This window comes from Triticum aestivum, chromosome 4D (genome assembly GCF_018294505.1).
Source record: "Triticum aestivum cultivar Chinese Spring chromosome 4D, IWGSC CS RefSeq v2.1, whole genome shotgun sequence".
Taxonomy (NCBI): Eukaryota; Viridiplantae; Streptophyta; class Magnoliopsida; order Poales; family Poaceae; genus Triticum; species Triticum aestivum.
In genome coordinates, this window is record NC_057805.1 from 124,082,469 (window position 1) to 124,089,386 (window position 6,918).

The window sequence follows — 6,918 nt, forward strand, 5'->3', positions numbered from 1 at the left end:
AGTGCGAAGTAGCTAGCAGCCCCCCACCCCCCTCGTGTCGCCACGAAGGGAATCCTAATTAAGCTATGAATGCATGCCCCCCAACCGAGGTTCACCTAGCAAAGTGTGATGTAGCAACCACCCCCACACACTTTCAGTCGGCGGGCCAGAGAGGCATATATCTCACCAAGATGGATCGTAAAACGAACCAAGAATAATCCACCTTGGTCGTACAACCTCTCTCTTGTTGTTGGTCAAAGTGATGTCTGTCCATGCGACCCCAGAGATGGGCTAGCTCGCCAATAATCACGCAAGTAGCTAGTCCCCGAAGACAACCACTACATGCGTGTGGCCCAAACATATGTATGGAGAGGTGTGTTTTTAGTAACAATGAACAACTTTGATGTGGCACCATGATTTCGAACTAGAAATCCCCACACTCAGTGAGGGTTAGGTTGACGATGCATATGTATGTTACACCACACTTCAAGCCAACGACGGGGATTCATATATGCATGCATGCGTGCATAGTATATGCGCTCAAACTTAATTAGGTATGAATCTCACCATGACCTATACTACGATAACACTAACCAAATGAAGAATCCACCATGGTAACCTATCTTGTTGTTGGTCAAGGTGATCATGGATGTCCACGCGAGCCCACGAATATATAGGCTTGTCGCCGATAACCATGCGAGGGAGTGTATCGTTCGAAGGCAACCACTACATGCATATGTATGGAGGTGATGCATGCATGCATGTTTGAATACACAACATTGATCTAGCACGCGTGTCAAAAATCATACACTAGCTCCCCACACAAAGCGAGATCGGTTCATGATGTGGTGTCATTGTACTAGCCACTTCGACTCGATGGGAGGGATTCATGCATACACATGCATATGTGTGTGCTCAAAGTGTATCATGCATGTCAGCCCAGAGCAAAAATAATAACCCCCTCCTAAGTCAAATTAACCTCTCTTGTTGTCAGGCAAAAAGAAGTGATGGACCAAGCGGGCCCACAGATGGAAAGCATCGATATCGCTGATAACCGTTTAAGTGAGTGCGAGAGGAAAACCACCACCGCTTTGCATGTGGGGCAAACATATATATATATATATATATATATATATATATATATATATATATATATATATATGTTGAATACCCAAAATGCACAACTTTGATGTGCCACATGCCTCAAAAACCGTAAACCATGCACCCACAGAGAGCGAGGTTCATATCAAGCGTACTACATATGATGGTCCCCTTCCCCCCTCTTCACCGCATACTATATGCTCCTGCCGTAATATATGTACAACCCAAAAGAATCCTCATCGATGGTGAAACTAATTAACCTCTCCCGAGGTAGGTCAAAGTGATGCATGCATGCATGCATCGACGATGGCCTCGTGGGCCCACAGATGGAAGCGTCACACGTGAGTGTCCTAGCTAGGATATATATGCATGTGGCCCAAAAAGGTGTTGTGTGATGTTTGAATAACCAATTTCACAATTTTGATGTGGCACGTGCCTCGGTAACCAAAAAGTCCCGACACCGAGTGAGGTGTACTTGTTCACGGACGCATACGTATAGTATATATGCTAGTCCCCTCCCACCTCTTCGACGCGTACTATATACCACCATAACACAAACAAAAAAGATTATACCTTGCTGGTCAAATTAACCTCACTGCCGGCTGTTCTTCAAAGTGATGGACGACGACCTCGCGGGCCCACAGAAAGCGTCACACGCGAGTATCGAGTGTCGACTGCATGTGGCCAAAACATTTATGTATGAAAGGGTTGTGTAATGTTTTAAATAATGATTTCACGACTCTGATGTGGCACCAGCCTGCCTAACAAAACGGCCAACCCACACGGTGGCTCACAACTCGTTGTGTACTGCGAGCCACCCGCCACCCCCAGACGCACACATCCACACACACACCGCGAATCCACCGATTATCTCGCGGTGAACATACATGTTACCAAAGGAGGGACGTTTTAGTTTCAAAAAATTCACAGAGATCATTAAGACGTTTTAGTACATTGATTGACTTTCTATGGGTATAATGTGCAAAAATCAAATTTGAGCTACATGCACACGTGGCAGTGCACCTAAATGGATTGCAAAAACACATGTGTCTCACTGGGTGCATGTTTACTCCCCGTGCAACAAATTTCAAACATTGAGAATCTTGATTTTTAAATTCTAGTATATCCAAAACTTATTTGAAGTTCATGAAACTTATCGTGTTGTCATATGGACACCAATACAAAGTGGCATTGTACTTTTTTTTGTCAAATTTGAGACCACTTTTGATGTAATTTTTATCTGATTACAGACGGGAGATTATTAATAATTGGGAACCAATATCCCAAATGGATTATTTATTCGAACCGTGAGCGTTAGACCAACAATGGATATGTGCCATGCTTTGGTTAAGCAATAAAGCGACAACACTAATCATCCAAATAGAAAAACAATATACGTGCCGCCGCGCGACCCGTGTGGCATGCGAGCAGGCGTGAGTTGACGGGATGCATGCGAGCAGTCCGCCGCGCAGGCAGACGGGGAGGCGTGCGTGCAGGTGTTTGAATTGACGGAGGCGTGCTCGCAGCGCGGTCTCATCGGGAGGCGTGCGAGTAGCTGTGTGAAACTTTGGTAGGCATGCCAGCAGTCCGGTGCGTAGGATCACGGGGGGGTGAGCCATCGGTTTGACCGCCGCCCGCCTCTCTCCCACAACTCCCACTACTCCATATTAATGGTGCACCCGAGCGGCCGCACCCCCATCCTCGCTACGCACACACAGTCCTCTCTCTCCGCTTGCAACCTCGACGCTGCTCTCAGTCCTCAAAGCCGTGAGTGTATGAGGATGCCGCCGAAGCGCCCCATCGGAGGGAGTGGCGATGCCGGGGCTGCTAAAGCACCGGAGCACGTCGTGGAGATGGAGACAGAGGTTGCCGTCACCGCCGATGAGTTATCGCTGCACCCTGACGTCGTCGAGCTTCCACAACCGGAGGCGGAGTTCCACACCGACTCCGACGACCACTCCGGCGACGACTCCGACGACGACGGACAGCTGGTTAGTCATCTATTCCCATTTATTCCAATAGATCATAGGGTTTCTCTGGTTACTCCTGCCTCCCCCTTTTTGGAATAGAAATCCTGTGGTTATGTTCTCCCAATCCATGAAATCTGAGTAAGTTTCGTTAGATCCGTGTAGTGTATTGATTGTTTGAATGGTACAGGTGATAAGTGATTAGTTGTTTCATCTGTGCAAATGATTTCTGCTAGTAATCCGACTAGGGTTAGTGTTCGTGCTAATAATTCCTAGCAAGGACTTGACAATTGATTTTGAATGATCTCCATATGTTTGTGCCATTATTTTCTTCAAGATTGGTCTGTACATAGACGACTGTGCTTAAAAATCGAACCATAATATGTATAAATAAATAGCTATAAATTCCTAATCCTACTTCACAGCATGTAATCAGTGATTTGATGCCAAATTTGTTTTACTATATGTATAGGTGCTGTCTGACGATGTGGACAGCGAGGATGAAGATGCCCAGAGGAGGTACAAGAGGCGAATCCTCAGGGAGCTTTATGTGGGAATGCATAACAGGCGTATTAGGACCTGGAACAACGGCTATGGACGCCCATTTTGCAACCACAAGATTCATGACGCGTATCTAAGTGTTCTTGCGCATGCAAGAGGACGGGCCGTTGGCTCCTTCAAGCAGAAGTATTCTCGTAGGGTGGCGCACAACACGTACGCCGAGTACCTGGAGAAGTTTCAGGATCGTGCCGGCCGCATGTGAGATGAGATGTGGGATGGATCAAACTATGTACGCTTGAGTATGCTTAATGACGGTTGAACTATGTACTTATGGTTGAACTATGCTTATGTACATGTACGCTTATTATCTATGTCTGAGTATGTTAAATATTTCGCCAAATTTTGGTAAAAATTACAACGGGGGACCAATAAACCAGGACGGAGGTAGTACGTCAATCACACACGGTTACCAAAACTGGAACCGTGTGCAATGACTATCATTTTGCCTGCTGCGTCAATCACACACGGTTCGCTCTAGCAAACCGTCGCCCCCAAAATTCTTTGTGGGACAGAAAACCCTCACCACCCAATTCAAAAAATAAAAAATAAAACCCTCACCATCCCATGCCACAAAAACCCTCACCCCGCCCGCCACCCACCTCGGCCCCTCCGGTACGTTCCCCATTCACACCTGCACAAGCTCCTCCACGTCTATGCCATGGCACCGCCTATCGCGGCGGTAAACACTTAGCTCGACGCCTGCCGCCGCCGCCAGGCAAAGCCCACCGCATTTCACCACTTCCGCTTGCCGCCACCTATCGCATCGACTTTCTCGACGCTGCTCGCGGTTGACCCGGCTCCGCTCGGTTGGGGAATCTGCCGTACTGAGGGTTCTTTCTCACGGACAACAAGGTAACTAATTTAACGAGATATTATCTCATCTCTTATCCCAGTTCATCTGCCTCTTTTAATCACCCGGCGGAAATCACCGTGAATTCATTTTTATTCGAGCTGATTTGAGGGTTTTCTTTTATTCATAGAATGTACAGTGCGCCAATACTTCAGGACTTGGCGACCGCCGCCAGAGATTCCATCTCATCGTACCAGATAACTTGAGGATGCGCGCGGTATGTTCAATCTCACCCTAAATCGGTTGGCATGGCCTACTTTCCTGAACATATTCTAAATATTGCTACATTTGGATAAAAGGTGCCACATGCACCATATACGTCAAAGGGGATTTTCCCCCTCTTCTTTCTATATTAGGCAAATTAATGATGTATTGTTCTTTCGATTACTCTCATATTTCCATGACATCATGTTTACCCTATCTGTTTAATTATAGACTTTTGTCCTTCGATTTCAACTGTTGTACAGTTCTTTCAATTTGGGCCCATATTTGCATGTTACCATATTTTGTTTAACAACCCTACCATTTTCTGCAGGACATCCCTCACTATGCAACATATTATGTAGTGCACAATTTTTCCCTTTACATACATCAAGGCTCCACGAATGTCATACTGCGCACAAACCATGGATTTACAATCGTTGCTACTGTAAGACTTGATGAACGTGGTGACTCCTATTTTGGCACTGGCTTTTGGAATGAAATTGCAAAGTTTTATGTACTGAAAGCTGGCACTAAAATTGCACTGCACATAGAAGGGCCTGGTCATGAGATATATGCTAACTTCCCCGAAAAAATCATCCATCCAAACTTTGTTCGAAGTAAGTTTTATTTTCAACTATCTGCATATGTTGACTTACCCAGCAATGTCAAATGAATTGTGTAGTATTTAAGCAACCAATTGTTATTCCCTTATCTTACTATATTCCTACCTAATAACTTCTAGTTACCAATACACTTTTCTATTGCCCTGATTTAACTAAATATTCCCTGTACTCCCATTTCTATCAGAAAGCGCCGCTGACAAGGAGACTCCGGAGGTGGAGAATGGGGCTGCCAACAAGCGGAGGCGGGGCGAGCTAGAACCACAAGCGACTCCAGCAGGCCTAGACTTAATCAGCAGCCTCCCCGATGATATGTTGAGAGTCATCATCTCCCTCCTCCCAATCAAATATGGGGCGCGGACAACCCTCCTTTCCCGGCGGTGGCGCCCCCTATGGAACTCCAGCCCTCTCAACCTCATCGACACCCACGAGCTCTACTATGGCTATCGCAAAAGCTTGGATGCGTTCTCCAAGATCCTCGGCAGTCACCTTGGCCCAACCAAAGGCCTTAGAATGGGCAAGTTCCGTTCCAACGGCAAGGACCGAGCCAAGCTTGACGACTGGTTCCGATCCCCCGCCCTAGATCAGCTCGAGGAGCTCACTTTTGATGATGGGCATATGCGGTCGCTGCCAACGTCCGCACTCCGCCTCGTGCCCACGCTGCGCGTCGCCAAGTTCAGGAACTGCCATTTCCCACCCCTTAATGACGCGCACGCTCTTATTCTACCATGACTGAAGCACCTCGAGCTCGTCATCGTCTGCCTCTCAAAGGGTGACATGGAGCGCCTGCTCCGTGGCTGTACTGCACTCGAGTACCTTCGTCTTCAGGCGATCAATGGGTTGAGTACCTTCCACATCACCTCCATGACTCTCTGGACTATTTATGTGTGTTGCTGGTGCGGTAAGAATACATCACAAATGGTGGACCACGGTATGGTCATCCAGGACACACCTGCACTTGAGAGATTACTTGTAGTTGATCAAGAAGGTCCAACAAGAATCAATGTCATTTCTGCGCCGAAATTGACAGTGGTGGGCTACTCGTCTGACAAATACTCCGAACTTGTTATTGGATCCACACCCGTTCAGGTACAACAGCCGCCTTCTACCTCTCCTTCTACAAATTAACATTATTTCTAATTTTGAAGATGTTTGTTCGTCTGTCATTCAGAAAATGATTCCGACAAGCTTGACCCCGAAACTGCGCACAGTGAAGGTCTTGGCACTTGAGTCTATCGGGCCCGACCTGGAGCAAGTTGTCAGTTTCCTGAGATGCTTTCCGTGCCTGGAGAAGCTATATATCGAGGTGATGTTCCTTTCCTGTTAAATATTAACCATAAGGGAGTTCAATTTGTGACACCTTTTTCCAAGTTTACAATGACAATGTACTACGATTTCTGAAGGTTCTTTTGGAGGATTTCAGTACATACATGCCCCCCCATATTGGTTGCTTGATCCATATGGTTACAATCAATAAGCATTTCTCCTTTGGATTCATCTGTACTAGTTTTCTTAGGGAACTTTTCATCCACTCCAACCTCTTGTGAATAAGGCTACATTTTTCTAGAATGTAATCAAATGCCCATGTTAATCATGTCAGATCGAAGATGGCATGTTAGTGCATTTTACAAATCCT